The sequence below is a fragment of the Vidua chalybeata genome, chromosome 1 (assembly GCF_026979565.1).
Source record: "Vidua chalybeata isolate OUT-0048 chromosome 1, bVidCha1 merged haplotype, whole genome shotgun sequence".
In the NCBI taxonomy this organism is placed as follows: Eukaryota; Metazoa; Chordata; class Aves; order Passeriformes; family Viduidae; genus Vidua; species Vidua chalybeata.
This window is the reverse complement of record NC_071530.1, coordinates 16,264,745-16,286,880: the sequence shown is the minus strand read 5'-3', so window position 1 is coordinate 16,286,880 and position 22,136 is coordinate 16,264,745.

Below are 22,136 nucleotides of genomic sequence, written 5' to 3'. Positions count from 1 at the left end.
TTCAGAATTTTATTATGGATCTTTAAGTTTCAAATGACTCTTGATACTTTGCATGTGTAGACAGATTCTAGGTAAATAAACATTACTTATTATTTTGAGACAACACTTCAAATATATATTTTCAAGAGCATGTTCTTTGTTTGACCACATATGACTCCTATAAATCTATAAGCTATTTTAAACCAGATTATCAGATTGTAAATAGGATAAGATGGAGCTAGAGGGAGAAATAAATATTTTTGTTAGTTAACAGTTTTAGTTTTATCAAATTGCTCATTGGCACAGGTATAAATTATGAATTGGTTGTTCATCATGGTTGGAGTTAAATTAACCACAAAAACATAAGATGATGTGTTCATTTGCTAAATCAGGGGATATATTTATATTTCTAGAAGTAAGAATCTTTGACAGCCATTTTTTGAACAGCATGATGTGTTTATCATCTACATATTCCATTAGGAGCAGAACTTGATTGAGAAAAATGTGAAAATTAGTTTAACAAGTTCTGTCTACAAAGATAAAATACTTTCTTGGCTAGGATTCTGCCTGTTACTTTTTAAAATATCTCTTGAACTCCAGTGGTGGAATTTTTTATAGCCCTGCACATGTGAACAACTTGGTGGTAAAAGTAACCTTCAAAAGTAAGGCATTCATTGATCTGGAAGAAAAACTTCGAGTAACCTCTCTTCTCTGAAGGTGATGTTCTTATTTGGCAAACAATTTGTATTAAACTCACAGTGTCCTTGACACTAAGGCTAGGATTGATGCAGCCAGTACACTGTGTTATATACCATAGTACTCAAACCATTGTGTGCTGTAAATTATTTTCACAAACCACTGATTCAAAAGGCTGTGGACTTCAGAACAGCATGTTTTGAAACGTTGAAGGCTTAACAAAAGACACTCAATCCACCAGAAGAATTAGTCTTATGGGCACAGTTCGTAGTGCTGCTGCCTGAAGCATTGGGTGGATATCCAGATATAAGAATCATAGTTCAGTCTTTGCTGTAATTTATTATGTCCACATTTTGCTGGAACTGGTAGCAAAATTAATCATACCAGTCCTTTTTCTTCTTCTTTTTTTTTTTTTTTTTTTTTTTTTTTTTTTTTTAATTTTTTTTTAATTTTTTTTTTTATTTAAAAGGTTAAGATTTCAGAGAGCCAGGCCTTAAGCTGTATTCCTTCTGTTTTGAACTGGTAGTGTCTCCATTTGCATATGACACCATATATTTCTTTGATTTATTATTTTAGTCATGGAATAAGAAAAACATTCAAAGCCTACTGTAGGTTCTGACAAATAAAATTACTGATTTCTTACATCTGAAAAGCCAAGTACCACAGTCTGGCTGGTTCAGATTTGTCTAACTGCAAAGGTGTTAGACTGCTTCTTATTCATGCTTCATTTGAGATTCCAACCATTTAAAGAATGTTATCCTACTAGTATATACAACCCATTTATTTTATTGCACATACTTTGTTATTTAATGCCACACAGAGTTTTCAAGGTGGCTTAGATTAAGTAAAAGGGCAGCGCTAACTATTAACATCTACAACTTAAACCAGACCTGATACAGTAAAGGGAAAGACATTAATCACAAGATGCCAATGTGCCAACAGTGAAACTTGCCCTTGCGTGGTAAGCTGAGTCCTGCAGGCTGGTAGAGCTTGGTTTTGGTCTGACTCCTCAGGATGCCTTGAGCAGCAATCAGCCTTCTGATTCAGGAACTGCTGCACTGAGAAAGGTGGTGGACAGTGGTGCCCAGACCCAAAGCCAGTGATGGACAGCAGGAAGGGAGGGATGATGCCCTGTGACAGCAGATCTAACAGTGGGAAGAGGCACAGCCTTGGGAGTAAGTTACACTTAAACTGAGGCAGTGCAGAAAGGGGAGCTGTGAATGACATCAGCTGTGGAGACTCACAGGGGCAGAGCTAAAAATGGCCTAATTTTTTATTTGTAGCTGTACTGCCTGTGCCTCAAAGAGATGTTTTGCATAGCTTAAGGCAATGCTGAAAGCAGGAGGTGCTGAGGACATGTCTCTTCTCCATCAGAGTGAATGTCTGCCTGTCATTTGCTTCATATACAATATGTTTCAGTACAAAAACCCAGTTAGAGAGTATTGTTCCATGAAGAAGAAAGCTAAGCTTTTCACTATCTAATCAACATTTCCTGAAGAGTTGCCAATGTCTCCTGAGCAGAGTAATGAGTTTCTGCAATAAATCATGCCATTACTGACCTTAAACTTTCCCTGGACAAATGTCCTCCCTCCCCTCAACAGGAATATAAGTATTTAAGACAAGGACAGTATGTTCTACAAAGCACATTCTTGGTGTTTTGCAGACAATAATCCCTGAGTTACTTGTGATGATAATTTTGGGGGATTTCATAATGCCTCAGTACATATGCCAGAATCCTGGACTTTGACCAAGAGGATGTTACAAATAATAAACATCAGTAACATTGCCATCCACTGTAGCTAACTACTGTCTTCCATGCAGATTACTTTGTGTACTTGTATTGCACCCAGACATATACAAAGTTTAGATTTCTCTTGAAAACACTTGGTGTTTTGGTAACTAACTAAATGAATAAACATATAATCTTTCAGGAACTGGCAGAACAGCATCTAGTTCTCATTACCCTCTTTGTTTCTCTCCACCCTTTGGCTCTCACCATAATTGAAGACAACTGCTCTGGCCACTTAGCTCAGCATTTGCAAGATGAAGTTATACATCTTCCAGACGTGGCACCCAGTTGCCAGCACTGTTCTTACCCTTTGGTTTGCTTTGGGCCCCTGCTTTAGCCTCAGAGCCATCTACCTGTCTCCAAGTCTGCTGCTGATCTCTTGTAACCATGGTGCGTAGTACTGGATTCCTCTGTCATTCTATGGAAAAGAATGGGATATGCTGTGAGAAACAATTATGTTGAGCTAACAGTGTGCTCATTTTATTTGCAAATATATCCAGAGAAATCTAGTTATTTCAGAGTTCATGTCAAGCTTTTTTATGTGACAGAGATGCAAGCAAAGGAGTACGCTCTGCCATCATGCCGTGGGTCAGAGTACCTCTATATTTCTGTAACAGCAGCAGTTGATTTCCTATTTTAAGTAGAATGGTATTACCAGAAAATTGTTATTGTTAACATTTGCATAGAGCAGGTTAGTTCTTTTAAGTGGCTTCATGCCACTAAGTAGGAATGTAACCACAATATAGCAGTTTGTCCACAGAGAGGAAAAATAACCCTTCAAACTCCTGGCACCAGTTCCATATTAGAGCTAAATTACTGTAGCAGATTGAAATGACAAGACTTGCATTTTTAAAGGAGCATGTAAACAGATCATGTGCCCAGACTGGCATGGGACAAGAATCCTAATTTGCACATATGCCTTGGGACTTGTGCACACACACACAAAAACAATTAAAAAAGAATAAGACAAAGAATACATAATGCAAGACTGGAGGGTTGAGTTTAATATTCTTACGTGAGAAGACCTAAGCAGACTTTCAGTATGCAGTGTTTTCTCTAACAAGTAATACCAGGACAGCTCACCACAAATGCCCAAGGAAACCTGTTATGGCATGTATACATAGAGTATATATGGAGTGTATATAGAAAGTCTGCCTAGTCTAGAATATTTATGCATAAATATACTCTAGAATAGAGGCCTCTTAATTGACTTTTTTAACTTTGTAGATGCAATGAAAGAGACTAGATAGTCTGCATTCATTGGACAGGTCCTTTCCTCTCTCAGCAGGTGGAACATGAGTTGCCAGTTTTTCCTGGACTGCAGCAGAGCAAGTCATCAGTTGAAACATTTCTTCTTGTTCTCCATTTCAGGTGAATGTATCCAGTAGGATTGCTTTATGAACAGCTCTTTAGGGGCTGTTAGGTGCAGGCAGCCCCACTGTGCTCTTCCACCTGCTTGGTGAGAGAAGTGGGATAACCTCAGCAAGTGAGAGTGGCTGGGCCTTGTCAGGTTGTGCCCAGCTGAGGCCACGGTATCCTGCTACACACTGGGAAGGGTTCTTCTTGACTTGCAAATTCAGGCTTTGTAAAATTATTCTATTTTGCCAGCCATTAATAAAACACTTGTTTGAGTGGTGGAGATCTGGGTGTCCTGGAGCATGGGGTGTGTGGTGGGGCACAGTGACAGCTGAGGCTGGATGATCAAAGGGTTGAGCTTAAAACTGGTGACCTGCTGCCACCACAGCCAGGCTCAGCTGCAATGGGTGTAGCACTTATTTGGGCTGCAAAGCCAGTGCTGGGGCTGGCTGTACAGCAGCCTCAAATGCTTATTAGTGTCTTAGAGGTAGTTTCAGAACTTCATTGTCTTATTTCCACTCTGATTTCATACAATTGTTTTATATATCTGAATCTTTGGTAATTGGCCATGTTGAAATCCAGATATTTAAGGTGAAATCCAGATATTTCTCAATGTAAAGATTGTGTTTTAACAGTTCACTAATGTCATGCTGTCTGATATCATAATGCTTTATTGTTATACTACCTGATTTTCAAATATGATGACACTGTGAAGTAACTGTTTATGTGAGTTAGTAGAAAACTATGAACAGGGGAAGGGAGCTCCATCAATCTGTGTCTAAGCACAGATAACTGACCCTGATCCAAAGGCCTTTCAGCTGAGCAAATTCAAGTGCTGTACTCAGCTGCTCAAACCCAGCTCATGTCTCATATTTATGCCTTTTATTTTTCTATTTTGGCAAAGCTGAACAGAAAGTTTTTGCTGTTGGTTAAGTGTATATGCATATTATCACTTCCAGCCCAATTGTTGCCAGTGTTACAATGCACCTAATAATAATTTTTTTTAAGTTAAAAAAAAAAATCTCCTCTTCTCCACCCCCGTCCCGAACCATATAAAATGTAATGGGGTGGCTTTTCCAATAACATCTCAAACTTGTAATTCTGCAGTGTTGTCTCTGAGCCATTAATGAAACCCATATTGCAGGGATGGCCTTGGAGTAATGGAGGCAGGAGAAAGCAGCTGTATTTCCTATCCTCTGGCTCTGTGTCTTTCATTATGTTCTCTCTTATTTTTGTTTTGGGGTAAATTTTCTGGAGCAAACAACCTTTCTGGGAATGGTCTGCTGCAGAGACCAGGTTGAATGCCTATTGCTGGCTCTCCAAGGGGTGCCAGATGTGAGACTGCAACCTGTTAAGCAAAGCACCAAGCTGCTCGTAAAGGAGGAGCAGCATTTTCTGGGGGTGAAAGTTCTGGCACAAGTATTTGACTGAATGACTGTGAGCATTGTTACTGAAAAACCAACCTAACCAGCATGATACTGCCAGAATTAGCCTAATGATCCCAGCACTTTACATCACTGATGATCACGACAGGTTTATTCCCTCTCAAAATGACACATTGGAATAATATTAGCTAACTGTCTGTAGCTCGGCTGGAGTGTCTCCTTCCAGACACATAATTGGTACTGTCACCTCTCATGCTGTATGGTATGCAAAGCTGATGTCTATGAATTCTGCCCATATGTTTTTTAAGTGCACTGGAGGCAGTCAGCCTTGAATTCTCAACAAATAGTGATGGGTCAATTAATAACGGGCTGAAAAAGCACAAAATTAAAGCATGTTAAAGTGCATACATTAGCAAGATGGTTTTTCAACAATCTGTCAGACAGCATATGTAAGAAAAGTAAAGCTACTCTGGTAGAGATGAAGAGATTGCACTTAGATAACTAAAGCAGAGCTCATCTTTGATCAGATTTGCAAAACTGGATTCACTTTGCTTTTTCCTTACTTCATGCAATTTGTGTCCATCTATAGACAATGTAGTGGAGCAGAGGGTTGAAGCTCACGTGGACAAAAAGAGCTCCAGAGAAGGGTTTAATCCCCTTCAGCTTTCCATAGTATGCAAACAAATCTTCCCCCTAATGAAAGACTACAAAACTGAAAAAAAATTATTAGACACTGGCTACATTTTAAAGGATCAAAATAATATAGGCACATCACTGCTTGGTTTTTTTGGCTCCCTAGTAACTAATTTCTCCCAAAATATATCTGCACATTGGTAATACAAAATGTTTTACTTCACATTAATATGAGACTGTTTATTTATGCAGCTTCATTTCCAATAAAAGCTACGCTTTACAGTGCATTATGCAGAATGACAGTAGTGCACTGAATTGCAAGGTCACGCTATAGATCATACTCACTCTGCCAAACACCCAGTAAGGAATTTTGGAGAGAGCTGTAATAAGAGGCTGAGCAGTGAGCAGAGCCAGAAACAATACAGGTTAGAAAAATGTTTGGTTTATTTAGTGAAAGAAGAAAGAGTTTGACTTATTAGGAAGGCTTTTCCTACTGTATTCATTCTGGGTCCAGGTCCTGGAAAGAAAACTTGGGATGGAACTTCCTGAAGTTGACCCTAATCTGTCCTCAGAGTCTCATGTGTCTTCCTCTGAACTGAGGGGTAAGGGGTGTGTTTGAAAATCTAACCAGCAGTTTATGCCTGAACTGTTACTTTACCAGACCCTCTCCTTTTTCCATTTCGTATGTGAGGCTACATGTCTGGTGAAAGGTGAAGTGTCATCCTCTGCACATAGATTAGGTGTGTGCTACTGTGTGCAGCTGAAAGCAGTGAGTCCAAATGGTAAGAATGCCTTATTCCAGATGTCTGCAAAAGTAATTTGTCCTCCAGATGAAAAAATTACCCTAGGACAGAGAGGGTGACAGAAGTAACAATGCATAGTGCAACCACTGTATGGGTTTGTGCATTTTCTCTCTATGGAAAATAATTTGAAGATAACAGAGGTCTAGAAGGCCAAGAAGTGCCAAAGCCAGTGTGACAAATAGCTCCTCTTTAGGAGGGATACAGTTTTCAGGCCCTGTTTCAGGTGTGGGACAAGAGAAGCAGCACCAATTATGAAAGCAGAGGGCCACAAGAGAAGTTATTGTAAGACCCACACAAAACATGACAGCAAAGTAGAATTTCACTATGTCAGGCTGTTCTCCAGGTGTTGTTGGTGAGCTGTACCAAAAGTATTGAGGATGCCTATAGTAAACTGGCCTTGCAACAGAATCAAAGCTGAGCAACAGCTTTGTTGGTATTCCCCAACAGACACAGCTTGTTGTTTTGGGAGGGGAATAGAACTTGGTATGGTTGTACTGCCTGAGGGGGTGTATTTTGGACAGCAGAGAGGTGGTAGTGCCATTTTAGAATTCTTTCTTTTTACTTGTACTTCACTGGGTTATTTTCTGCAGAATAAGGAAACTGGTGATGAAGTGAGAAACATCCTTGGTGCAGACCAACTTATTTATCTATTTATTTATGTATTTAGATGCAGAGAAAGCACAGGAAACTCATTTGCAGCAATGAAACAAATTGGCAGCAAAAGACATTTCCAAGTCTCTCTTACTGACTTTGACAGAGCTGCCTGCTCCTTCAGACATACTTTGTCAAGGCTCTCATAGCCCTGATTTATTGACCAGAACTTTGATTTATTATTGCCTCTTTGTCTCTGGGTGGTTGTTATCATCAGGTGCCATTATAACATGGGATGGGCTTTGTCCCACTGTTGGCAGCGCAAATCACCTGTCTGAATTCCTCATCCAGGGGACTTAGTAGCTGTACTTAATGCAAGTGTTCCTGATGTATTTGCCTGAATATTGTCACCATTTTCAGATGAAGTGAGGTCACTCAAGAGTAAGAAATGGAAAACTGGGATAGAGACAACCAAAACAGGGTATTAAATGGTTGGTGATAGAAGTCCATAACAATAGAGAAGTGGTGGACATGAGTTTCTTTACATGGATCCATAAAAAAAGCTAAGTGACTTATGTAGTTTATCCAGAGGAAGACTGGCTCTTTCACCCTGAACTATAGCAAACCTAAGAAATAATTATATCAGTGGCCCAAAATGAGGGGCTTTCATGAAAGTATATTCTACCTCACCCTTTCTTGCTACTGTAGCTCTTCACAGCTGCTGTACATTACAGCCGTATGCTTCTGAACACAGCAGAGTCTCCAGGGTGTTACAGCAGGTCAGCCTCATTCTCCCTGGTCAATACACATCTCCACTCCTCTTGCACTGCACTGCTTGCCTTCTGTTCAGGGCCTTTCAGGCTCATCATGCAAAAGGGTTCTGTTTATACCCAGCTTAAGGGAACTTCACAGTGCTATTGCTTTTATAGTAAGCATTGCTGCCAACAGTCTGGTTCAAAGTTTATTGACAGCTCTTTATGGACTCTGTCATGTTAGTTGTTCTTGTTCCAGTCTAGCAGATGACTGAGGACTAAAATATCAGGTCAGATAAGTCACAGTTTTGCTCTTTTAGCCCAGTCATACTCTGGCAGATCATCATTGTGTCCACCAAGATTTTACATGAAATAATATTTACAGCGTAACACACTGAAGACATTATCCATGCTGTCTGGCAATATAAGAAGCTGTTAAGAAAGGGCAACCTCTGCTCTCTGTGCAGAGCTAGTGTCTCAGATCCAGCCTGCAAAAATAGCTGCATTTCTCTCCTGGACCAGACAGTCAGGCTGTGACACTGCTCCCTCTGTGTTCAGCACTGGTGAGGCCTCAGCTTGAGTCCCGTGTCCAGTTCTGGGCCCCTCACTGCAAGAAAGGCACTGGGATGCTGGAGCATGTCCAGAGAAGGGCAACAAAGCTGGTGAAGGGTCTGGAGAGTGAATAATTTGAGGAACAGTGAGGGAGCTGGGGTTGTTTAGCCTGGGGAAAAGGAGGTTCAGGGAAGACCTTGTCACTCTCTACAACTGCCTGAAAGGAGGGTGTAGCCAAGTGGGGGGTCAGCCTCTTCCCCCAGGCAACCAGTGACAGGACTAGAGAACATAGCCTCATGTTGTGCCAGGGAAAGTTCACGTTAAACATCAGGAAGAATTTCTTCACTGAAAGGGTGGTTAAGCATTGGAATAGGCTACCCAGGGGAGTGGTGGAGTCACCATTCTTGGAGGTATTCAAGAAATATGGATGTGGCACTCAGTACTTTGGTTTTGTTGACATGGTGTTCGATGACAGGTTGGACTTGATGATCCTGGAGGTCCTTTCCAATCTAAATGATTCCAGGATTTTATGGGCATTGCCCATCTATGCTGGCCATCCCAGTGCTGGGCTGTCTATTAATGTATGACCTATCGAGATTAAGGCTGATGTTACAGCAGCTGGATCCTACTCTGATTTTAAAAGCAGTTTAAAAGTTATTGTTGATGGGCTTGTCAGTGTGTACAAGGCAGTGTCTGAACTCTAATGCTTCACTGGGATCTGTGCTCTCACACAATGTGTGCAGCAAAGGCAGTTAACACTGTGTTAACAGTCTGTGTACTGGTTAGGGATGGGTGGCTCTTGCTACTAGACGTTTTCTTTTGAGGAAGAGTTTCTTTGGACAGATTCATGTTTAAGTCAGTGGTTACTGCTGTAATTTTATTACCTCTTAGTAAGGCAAGAAAAAGTGGATCTGACTGAAACTGAATAGATTGCTTTTATTTAATTCTTCTTTAATTAAAACTCTTACTGCCTTCATGCTGTTTTGGTGGCATAGCATAGTTTAGATTTTTACACTGAATGACAGGAGAAGGGAGAAAAAAGAGGAAATGTTTATTTAATTCATGCTATAGAATGTAATGACAAGAGATTGTTTCCATACGTACTGTTTTTGTTGACCTTTTAACATTTGGAAAAGTCAGGAAATACCATTACTCTAGGTCTATCCAGCTTTAATGCTACAATAACTTTATAGCTATTCACAAAGGAAATTATTATACATTGCCTGAAACAGTGAAGGTGTATGCAAGCATGCACACAGATCTCTCTTTCTCCCTTCCTGCCAAGTAGATCTCTGTGGTTGCATGCAGTCTCTGTTAAAAATGCAATTTTTGTGTCCTTGCAATTTTGACTTTACCAGACTTACTGAAACACCTAATAGGCATGTTTCTGGGAAGTTTAAGGAAGTTTAAAATAATGTATGATGCATTTTGAATTACTGTGATTAGATGTTTGCCAAAATTTCACAGGATCTTTAAGCACAGGTATTAACTTTTGCTTGGTTTGAGTTGTTTTGAGAGGGCCTGGTGAGATTCAGAGAAGTTGAAAAGCTGGTACTTGGATTTATGCATATTGTCTCACCTTTATAGCTGAAGAAGAGGTTCCAGTCATGACTTTGACACTCAAGTCCCAAGAACATGGAAGCAGTGCTGCTGAAACAATGCTCTCCCTGGCTGTGTTGAGTTGTGTGCCATGGAACAGCCCCGGGGCAGCCGAGCATGGCAGGACACTGTTACCTTGGACAGCACCAGGCGAGAAAGTGATTTGTGATGGTTCCCTTGTCTCCCACAGAAACAGATCAACAGAGAGACCCAAGAGAAAGTGATTGACATCGAACACATTTGTCAGATTCTGGCCTAGAACCTGAACCTTCAGTGGTTTGAGGGGGATGGGGATTTTGTCCTTCAGTTAGAAAAAAAGAACACAGTAGCTGATGGGAATTGACTTTTTTGCCTCAAAATCTCAGCCGAGGGCTTCAATTACTATATGAAACCAACAAACAGAAATATATGTATTTGAAAATATTCTAAAGTGTTAAAATTAATACTGACAATGGGCATAATTTTTGCATGTTTTACAGAACCAAGCCAATAAAATTTTAGGGAATTACCTCTAAGTTTATAATTAACATTACAGTGTCTGCTCAGATATATCCTGAACCTTCCACAGCCACTTCTTTCACAGTTAGTTGTGAATCTGGTTGATTTTGCTTATCACTTGTGCAATTAAAAAACAGTGATAACTCAAAACACTCAGATAGAAATGCCCTACACAAAAATTGTAATCTGAACAATTGAGAAAGTATACTTGCTACAATTTCACAAGCTTAATTTTATTTCTGAACAAAGCAATTTTGAAATACAGTAAATGAGTAGTAATTTTCAGGTGTGATTTATTACTTTGCAGAAGTTTGGAAAAGAGAACTGTGAAAAATGTCTACTTGAGACTAGCAACAAATCTCTTCGACTGGCTGAGATCAAGATCACAGCTCAAGTTTGTATGTATTGTTCCAAAGAATAGATTTTAAAAGATTTAGATTTTGACAGAATTTGTTGATATTTATTTGTACACAGTATTTTAACTATATATATAAATATATATATATATTATATATATATGTGTTTTCATAAATACGTCATTAACACAGAGTAATCTGACTGTCTTCCTTTGCAATTCAATTGCATGATATGAGTAGAAATAAAACATCTTCCATATATATTGACAAATAGGCTGAATTTAAATGTATTGGTCATACTTTGCTGTGTCTTAAAGCTATGGATATTATTAAAAGCTTTGGTTTTTAATAATGGTAGTGGATTATCCTCATAGCGATTTAAATTGCTTTGTTATTCATTACATCTGTTAGAGAAAAATCTAAATAAGCTTTAGAAATTAAAAAAAATATATATCTTTGGTGGTCTTAATATTTGTGCATATACACCTACAGTGTGGATACTCAGAAAAATACACATATGGGATTCAGCTCTGTGCTTGATCTCAGCCAGGAGAAGAAATTTCTGCTGCATGTGGATGGCCAGTTTTCACAGTTGTTGTTTCCAAAGTTTTGTGAAGTTGTAAACTATACCTGACAGTTTGGACTGATGTAGTCATGCAATCTCTATGTTAGTAGCTTGCATGTGCTTTATTACTTTGGCTGCATAATTATTTATGGTCTTTAAACACAAACTCAGACACTGTGATGTGTGTGAACACTAACAGACATGCTTCATTTAGAGGTGTAATGTGCTTCCAAATTATTACATGTGATTGCTGGCAGTATCTGTTGTCTTTCTGACACCTTTCCCATCTACATATTGAAAAAGAACTTTCCATTATTTTATAATCTGGTAGATTTCTGATTAGTACAATTAAGCACAAAAATAGACTTTAGTACACCTGCTAATCTAGTGGTGACCTACTTTGCGATAAGATTTTGTACAGGTTTTTCTGGTTGATTTTTCACTTGTGAAGGATAGAAGATTTATTGGCCCAGGTTGCTGCTGCTAGTGCTTAAAGCAGAAACAGTCCTTCAGTGTGTTGGCCTGTTGAGAGTCCTCATGTGCTAAGACTGGAGTGATTCCCAGGGTGGGCCTCCTGCTGCAAGATGACCTAAAGGGAAACTATATAAAATAATTGCTTGGTGTAGATGTCTGGTATTCCTTGTGAAAGAAGCTAAAAGTTAGGGTAAGCCTCTGGAGCCCTCCAAATCAGACAGGCAAGATTTGAATTTGGGTCATTTATAACATAAGCCAGCTGAGATAACTGCTGGGATACAGACAGGGGGAGGGAGGGAAAGAAGACAAACCCACCTTCTCCTCCCCTCTGAGAGCCAGTTGATGAACCTTTGCTTCCATATGTGCCCACGCTACTGTGCAAATTTGCAGGAGCTGCAGTAGATGTTTAATCACAAATTTTGTACTGTTTTCCCTTGTTTCAAATCAAGGGGTCCTTTTTTCCTTTGCAATCTGCTGAATTGAGCCCTTGCTTAGCCATTTGTACAGCCTTGGTAATAGTTTTTACAAAACTGTGCCCACTTTAGGTGAGGTAACTGCAAAGCCCTTAATTGCATAGAACGAGTACATATCAAGCAGCAGATATATGGGTGAATTTATCTAAATAGCAGTAGCCTTCAAAGGATCACTAAAGCTTATATATTTGAGGTACTGAGGCCTTGGTTTTGCAGAAGTGTCAACAAAGTCTGCAGCTGGCTGTGGTGGCAGGGACTGAAAGTCAGTAATCCACAATGTGGTATCGGTCATTAAACATGAGGCTTACTCCCTCCTCGCCTGCACTCTCTTTGCTAGTGGAAAAAAATAATCCTGCCTCTATGACAGAAGCTTTGGTCAAGACCTGAACAGTCCTCAGGCACAAGTGGTAGGTGCTAAAAGAGAAAAATGTGCATCATTTGGTGCATACAGATTAGCAATGAGTGCAGTGTTGAAAATTCCTGGCTGTGGGTCAGTTTAGCAAAACATTTGGACAACATTTCCCTGAACTGACGTTTCTTAGTCTGGAAATCCAAACTGGTGATAACAATTAGTTGTTCCCTGTGCTTCTGTCCTTAATTAGAAATCAGGCATGGGGAGGGTGGGGGGTGGGGGCAGGGGAACAAATGAAAAACAATCAATCATTTTCAAACCTGTCAGAAGGTGAAGGTCAACCTAAATTTAAGCCATGGCTTATGGTTGATTTGTATTTGATCTGAACCACCACACATCCCTCAGACTCTAATACATCCTGACAATCAGGATGTATTCATTCCAGGGCTGCATTTTTCCCATTACTTGCCAGACAGCGGCAGGGTGGCTCCTTGCAGAAGGCTTTAAGGAACAAAGAAAGACAAGAGGTCATCAGTGACCACTAAAGGATCAAACACGGGGAAGCTGGGTGGTTTCATACAGTCAGTCTCCTATGGAAAATAATTTTATATTGCTCAAGATCCAAGTCTGGTGCAGTCCATTGTTACTGCTTTTCTAAATATCCTGACTTGTTCAGAAATGCAGTAAAAAGCTTTCATCCCAGCCCATTCAACTTAAAAAATGGAAAACAAAATCCTCTTAATCCCTCCTTGGATCAGCCTGCACGATGAAGTAGCCAAACTGGTAGTCACAGTATTGCTATGGTGCTCAGCCTGCTGCAATTCCTCCACTGTGTCCTTCTCAGATCACCAGTAGGATCAGTCATTCTCTATTAGGTTGGAAAAGCTCAGAAAATAAGAACAAGAAAAATGCTAAACGTGCTGTGGAATTTCATTCCACTTCTATAATGAGCTTAGCAAACCCTCAAGCAGAGAATATGTAATTTTAACCAGATTTTTAAGTAGCGTTTTGTCAACTCTGTTAGAAGAGAAGCAGAGCCAGATGATAATGCCTTTCTGGGAGCAGAAGCAGGGGCTTTCTGGGCTTGATCCCCATGGTGCTGACTGCCCCTGGCTTCTCCTGCCACGGGCTAAGCTGCACTGGTGGGGATGGTAAGGGAGCTTCAGGGTGCTCCTGCTCCTATCTGTAGTGCAATGGTGGCAGCACAAGAACTCCTGGTATCTGGGCACGGAGGCAGCCAGCTGGGACTTGCAAAGGATCTGGCACCTTCCTTTTCACGGGAGAATGACATTGCACGGCCGTAATTGTAGTTTCAACAATTCCTCCACCATCTTCAGCTTCATTTAATTCCCCCCTCAACAAGTGTCTGCTTTGAAGGAAAAGATGCAAAAAGAGCTTTTCTATTATGGGATTTCTTTTGGACACCTTAAACAATGGCTATAAAGTAAGGAGGAGGATTGCAACCCAAGGTCATCACATCTTCTCTTTGTTCTTAATCTTGTATGACTGGTAACTGCTCAACAGAGCAATAAGAAAAGCATTTGAAGAATCCCATCAATCCAGCACAGATTTTTAACACAGGCAAGTCCAATTAGACTATTACGGGTGGCCAAAATAAGATCCCCATGCTCTTGATAAGTCACATGAATAAAGTACTGGGTGATCATGCTGTGCTGAGCAATTTGAAGCCAAAAGCAAGAACATTTCTAGTCTCAGTTTCTGTCTAGAGAAGCAGACAACATGGAAAGGATCTGCTGCTCTTGATTAAAAAAAAATAGAGCTGGAAATGAAACAGATGAAACCATTAGTTTAATTCACTTGAAAGCTTCTGCTTTGAGGAGAGCTATGCCATATTGTTCTGTACAAGGACACCAGATTAATCGCCTTTTCTCTCCTTCACCTTTTATAGTGATGCTGCACAAATGGTATCAAGCTGACAGAGAAAATTATAAATATACTGTGGCTGCAATTTAGCAGCATTAATCACACAAATTTAGTAGTTTTAGATGGTAGTAGGTCATCCATTAGCTGAAAAGTTGACAGTAGTAGCATAGAAGCCCGAGTTCAGGCCTCATCTTCCCCTTTCAGGCAATCTATTTCTTTCTCAGCAAAAACATCTGGTCATTTAAAAACTGTAATTTTCATACATTTTAGCTAACAGTGGAATGTTGAAAAGCTGTTCTGAAAAACATAGTTCTTTCCTGTGCCAAACCAGTTGGCCTAGAGTTAGCAAATGTTGTTATAAATCTTCCCTTTGCTTTTTCAACAGCTCTAAAACTACAGAATTAAATGCTTCATAAAGACTAGCCAGTGGATGCAAGTTAGTATGCTGAAGAAGTTGAGCATGCAAAGCCCACAAGACCTTTTGAATGCTGCCCCAGTTACCCCACAGAAAACCCAAGCTGGCTCCCAAACCCAAGGAGACAGAGGATCCTCTCCTCCAGCCTGGCTTAGTATAAGCCTCTGAAGTATAGCTACACTGAGAAAGCTCAGAAAGAAAGTAACAAAACAGAAAACCTGCCTTCTGTCACATGTATCTATTCTTCCATTAATGTGTGTCACTGGAGATGGTCTTTCCCATTGGTTGTCCTCCAAATTTTATCCCAGCCATGTGTGTAGAGTCATAAGTAGTAGGCTGAGGGATTTCCCCCTCCACATCTCATTTATTTGCCCAAAAGAAGAAAAAATCCAGAGAGAAAAATAGTGGCACAGCAATTTTTGTCAACCCAAAAGAATTAGCAATATGAAGTGGTGGGATAATTTTTAACCTTTCTGTTGTAAATTTCATGCAGAGGGAACTGAGAACATCTGAGGTGTGTCAGCTGCTGTGCTGCTTTGTCCCACCAAACAGCGACTGAAGAGTGTGGGAATGGCAAAGCCAACTTCTCCCTCCTCCAACAGGTAAGTAATGACATATGTCAAATACAAGGAGAGGGGATTCTGGAAGTGCTCTGCCCCCACGGATCCTGTGGTTCATGGCTAGGGTGTGCTGCACACAGACCTGCTTTGGCTGGAAACCTTGTTCTGCCTTAGGCACAGTGATGTAAAATACCACCTCCCCTCCCCAACAAACCTCCTGGCATCAACTCTGGAGGCTGGTGCAGGGGACATGCCATCCCACATGCTGTGAAGGGTGCACGGATCTGTATGGCCATTGCTATTGCTATGGCTCAACAAATGGTGCTATTTTAAGAACACACAGGGAAACAAGGTGACCCATTCAATCAGTGCAGGGTTCTTGTTTGCTGAAAATTCAAGAATTATTGAAACTCCAGGTCTAAGCCAGAGCCATTTTTTAAATTAACAGTCCGGTTTTGTGGTCCTGACAAGGACAGCAGGAATGGAATATTCTCCACGACTGGGTCCTGATGTGATAACCGCACTCACCCAGAGCAGCAGCCTTGGGACAAAGCAAGAGGAAAATACTGACTGCATGGGGTATCTTCTCAGAGCTCTGACAGAATTTCTGGTCAGAGGCAGGCAGCTGTATTTCAGAAAAGCCCAGCAGACCATAATAGTTGTTAAACATATGGAGGAGGAAAATTCAAATTGTTCATCTGTGTGACAAATCCCAAACTTGGCTGCCGGAAATGCTGGGGTTCTCTCTCTCTCTCATGTTCATCATCTGCAATTAAAGCTGTTCTGCTCTGTGTAAGGATTAGCCAGAGTAAAGATTAAAACTGAACTGCTAAGCTGAAAGCTGAGTGTCTGTGGAGCTGTTCACAAGAGGCACTAGACAGCAAACAACTATTCTCTTATAGTAGAAGGACGCTCAGTAGAAGGAGGCAAAGACTTCAAAACCCTTTATTTGACAAAGAACAGGGACTTCAATGTCTCTTCTTCAAAGTAGGTAAACAGCCTCAAAACTGGTGTTCTGGATGAGAGATCTTGAAGGCTCATTTTTTCTGTTTCTACATAAAATGTGAAATAACCATCTTTTCCTCCAGAGAAAGACATTTTTAGATCTCCCTACAGTAACAGATGCTGGGAACCTGAGCAGGACTTTTTGTGGTCACAGAAGACCGGAACCAGTCACACATTATGTTAGGAAGAAGAGTCATGCAGGAAAGGTATTTTTGGCCCCTTCTGCCACTTCTTGATGTGATGTCTAGCAGCCTGGTACCTAAGCCAATGGCCTGGGATGCTCAGCGCACAACAGTGAGATGCCTCTTGCAGAAAACAGCACTAGCAACAAACGTTGCCTGTTTCTTAACCCTGATATTATGATTTGCTTTCAGATAAATTCCCTCAGCTCATCCAAGACCTTCTCCAGTCTTAAACCTATCAAACAGACAGATAATACCCACCCTTGGCAGGACCAAGAAATAAAGGTACAGAAAGAGAGGCGTGAGTCCCAGCTGTTGGCTGGACAAGCTTTCAGGCTCACGTTTCAATAGCGTCCATGCGGAAAAACACTTCTTATTTCCAAGTCCTTCAGCCAGTCATGGTTAAATTGCAAAATAGCTCCTTATGAGCCAATACCTCCTGTCATGTGCTGTCCAGGAATGTGGAAGCCCATTCAATTTCTAATGGAAATGAATTGAGCAATGCTGTTTGCTTTCCTTCAGTCCAGAACTCTCAATGCACAGATAATTATATGGGAGAAGGGCTTCTCACCCTTCATTTCTTCTCAGCCTAAGTCTGTGAAGCCTTTATGCCTGTACAAACCAGTATAAAATATTATTTTTCTGTCATAGTGGTGTTTTATATCAAAACTACACAGATACACGGTGACTTTGCAAGCTGTAAGTTAGATGGGAGCCAGAGTTTTGGTTACCTAAACAACACTTCCAGATCCTAGAAACAGACTGCCACTTTGCAGTCCTGACCATGCAGGAGAGGGACAGGTATCTGTAACACATCTGTTATCCAGTCTCCCCCACATCATGCTCCCACCCCAGGGTGGTCAAGGCAGTAGCAAAGTTATTTCAATACCACAAACAGATCTGACTTTGGTTTTAGCTTGCCACAAATTTAATTCCCTTCTATCTGCACTAGTTACCCTGTTCTTTTGCACTGATGGACTCCCTGCATGTTTACCTGAAGTGTGATGACATTGAGGCTGATAGTTTTTTTGCAAGTAGAAGTTTTTCTGCTTGTCCATCTCACCTTTGCTTTTGCCAGCAGTAGCCACCAAGGCTTCCTTTCCTTTTCCACACTGCTTTTCTCTTAGAAGGTCTCTGCATGCTTTATAAGCAGAGGACCTGTGCTGAATTTTAGAAGCTGTATTTGGGAAGTGTGGATTTTCCCCCCACCTCTCCAGTGGCTGCAAGTAGCGGCCCATTTATAGCTGTGCCTGTGCTGTGAGAGCCATGCTGCCTTCGCCCCTTCTGGGCTGGGGCTGGGGTTTCCTGGCCGGTGCTCAGGGCTGGCAATCACACAGGCTGCAACTATGAGAGCCAAGGAGCAAAAATTTAGAAAGCTACTTAACAAAGAGATCGCATATGTGCGGCTCAACCTGAGGAATGAACAATTACTTTCCTGACTTGTCTGAAAGGGGACTGCTTTATTTCAGTATCAAAAAAGAGATTCTGGCTTTCTCCCCAAACACAGGCAGAGCAATCTTTCATTAGTGACGCTGTGTGGAGACTTGTGTCAGCCTCGGAGCAAACTCAGCTCCTTCAGCTTCTTGAGCACGTCCCTGATCACTGCAGTTTTCTCTTAATGCTCTCCGTGGTCATGTAATGGCCCTCACTGCTGGTGAGACAGAGGAAGAGGAGAGCCCTTGCTCTCATCCCAGCACTGTCAGTCAGGGTGATCCAGGGAGGGTGGTCTCATGTGTTGCAAGGAAGATGTTGTCACTCCTTCCTCCCACTTTTTCAGCCATGGCTCTTCAGTTTGGCCCTCCATACAGTGCAAAACAGAAAACTTTCCCTACACACATGGGCAGAGGACATAAAAACAAAGCTATCAGACTCAAGGGAAGGAAGTAAAATTCCTTTTTTTTTCATTACATGTAAACCTGTCACTTTTAGATGAACTGCTGCTTCTCCCTACGCTCTCCCAGCTTTCTCTGCTGCATCTCGGGGCAGCTTCTCACCTGCAGCAGGACAAGTGAAAGTGGCCTCAAATCCCAGCAATGGGCTACGGGTGCCCTTTTTGTGTACATCCTCCACCTCTGAACCCCTTGCTGCAGAGAGCATCTGTTATATGGCTAATGCCCTATGATGGGGTCTTGTTCATGGCCAAAGCTCCAAGAGATACTACTGTAACACGTCAGGCCCTTGCCTGTGGTGGCTGCCAAAAAAGTTGTAAGGATATTCTCTCTGCAAGAGGTATTAGAAGGGGTGGAAACAGTAAAGAAAGGACTGGAGGCTGAAGGGGAAGAGACAGATGAAATTATGCATTCAGAAAGTGCCAGAGCCCTTGCAATGAGCTCAGATTGCTTACAAGGCATTCTGTGCAAACTGTTTACAAAAGCCCAAAGTTTAAATTATGGTGATGTCAGCAACCATTAAAGTTTGCTGCACTGGAAGTATTTTATGCCTGTCAAAATTTACCTTCTGCTCTAATACACTTGAAAGACTTATAGGAATAAAAATAAAAGTAAAATGACTTTATTATTTTCATTTGATTACCCTATTTCCCACCATCATCATCATAAAAAAAAAAAAAAAAAGAGAGAGAGAGAGAAAAAATCATCAGAGAGGTCCTGCACAGAAGTCAGTCTCGTAATTATGCTTTCACTGATGAATCTACTTTTCCTGTAGTAATTAGGCCTGGCTGTGCCATTCAAAGACTTACCTCCATGCTTTCTATGGCAATCTGAACTTTTTTTCTTACAATGACTTCTAAGCATTCCCTAAATGCTGTCAGACACTGCAGAGAGTGTCTGCATAGGAAAAAAAAACAAACCAAAGAACTAGGTAACTCTCTCAGCAGTTTTCCCATAGCCCACACAGTTTTATACAAAAAGAAATCTAAGTAAACAAGCATTTAGGAACAAGTAGTGTTTGCACTGTAATAAAAACCATACATGATGCCCTCCCACCCCACTTCAAGCATGAAGAAATTATTAATTATCTGTGTTGAATGGAATTAAGCAAAACCTGTAATTTTGATGTTGTTTTCTTCAGGCAGGATCACCCACCAGTAGATTTAATTGATATTTGAGCCTTACTTCTCACCCTGCAGCACAGTTTTTTTATTAGACCAACATAGTGGTGTCACTGTTGCTCAAGGCTTAATTTTATTCCACTCAAAATGGCTTGGGACAGGAAACTTCAGGTCTGGTCTCACTGCACTTTGCAAAAAGCAGAACTCAATTTGCCATCTGGGGCTACTCCCAAGCTGCACAGCAGCAGAATTAGACTTGGAGTCCCTTCGTGTGGGAAACATAAAGATGATTTTCAATACTGGTTTTCAGGTACCTGCCCTCTCCTGCCTGACAAAAGCAGTATTTTACTTCAGTTGACTTGTCCTTCCTTTGTAGAGCTCAAAAAGAAACCTTTAGTGTAACTGGGTCTTCCCCAGGTAGCAAACAAGCCTCTCAGGAAATAAACATTTGTAATTATCCTCAGCTGCCGCTGGATGTCAGTGATTGCTGGACTTTAGCGGTGGATTTGGTTAAAAAAAAATATAGGACAGCATTTTCAGACTTGCCTGAGCCGAACAGGATCACAACCAGGTAGTGCAAGGGCAACCAAATGATGGGGCAGCCATGCTGGGGACCAGAGGAGCTGTTTTTTCTCAGACTGTATTGCTGCCTTTGCACCCACACATGCTTGTAGGCACTCATTTGTAAAAACATATTTTAAGAAAGATAAGAGACTAGTGAAAAAGAGGTGCTATTTGATCTGATAGACACATTAGAGTTCAATGGTCTCCATTTGATCTGCTCAGTTTCATGCTCATGAACGCTTTTCAGAAATTGTAATCTCAAAATGTGGCATTGGCAGATGGAAAGAAAGGAACCCACCAAGAAAGGAAAGTCCATTATTTCATGCTGAGTGGCTCTCCAGAGCAGAGCAAAGGGAGACAGGAGGCACAAGGGAACAATACCAAATCTGAGACAGATACCCCTGGATTTTTTCAGGCATAGGCAGCAGAAGTGTGGGGTCACTTGTGCGTGCTGGGTGCAGTCAGTGTTGATGATTTCAGACCATGTAGATCTGTTCCTGCACACAAGCTGGTCACAGAAGCAATACTCTCCACATGCTTTGTGGGCATGCTGGCTACTTCCCCTATAGATTGCTGAGTGTGTAGCTGGGGAAAAAGGAGATGTCAATGGGAACGCTTGAAGACCAATCTGTTAACATGCTATAGCAGCCTTCAGGCGTGGGGAGAAAACCTGTAGAAGCAAACTGGGTGACAAGTTGGAGGTAAGAAAGGTTGACACGCTCAATTTGCTCTGCTTCCATAGTTAAAACACAAGGAATGTACACAAGGCATGAATGATAAAGTGAATAACTGCATAATGCAGCTGCAGTAAGCAGCTCCCCATTGGTGTGGGGAGCTCTGAAGAGGCTGTCAGGCACTCCAGGAATGAGAAACTCCATGGAGCTCTGCATCTGGCACATAATCCTTGAGGCATTTGTTCTCCCACAGGGAAGGTGCAGGCTGCCAACACTGGTTGGGACACTTTGCTGGGAGAAGGGCACATGGGCTTCCCTTACAAGGAGCTTCTAGGGGCAGGACCTGACCCTTCTAGTCCCAGAGCTGCTCACTTCTTGTGCTCCCATTCCCTTCTACATTTCTGCAGCTCTCCTTCACAGACCCCCTCTGTACCTTCCTCTCGCAGGAAATGCTCCGTTTCAGCAGAAGGAACAGAGTGACCCTCCCAGCAGGGTGACCACACAGTGCATGGTGGTCCTGCATACTCACGGGAGGGAATGCACCAGCACTGAAACCTGGTCCTCCAGTTCCCAGCAAAATGCTCTAAGCGCTGGACTAGGTGGAAGTATCAGGGGTCATATTTCTGGATGTGTTTTAAGGTAAGACCTTCCCATGATTTTGTGCTGAGGCATTATCTGGTATGCATATAGGAGAGCAAATAGAATCCTCTGGGGACAAAGAAAAAGAAGGAAGTCAAGCCCAGGGTCCCAAGTGGTTTTAGGTGTAAGTTAGGACTGACCTAAGTTGTTTCCTTAGGGTACCAAAAAGACAAGTGGGGGCTGAAGAGGAGACTTAGGCACTATGAGGGTCTCTAATAGGGGATCATTTTCACAATAAATGATAATAATGATAAATGATAAATAAAGTTTTAGACTTAGCTATTTAAATCTTCCCTGGCTTTAGATTTTAAAATAATAAAGTCATAAAGAATCCACCACAGCTTTAGATA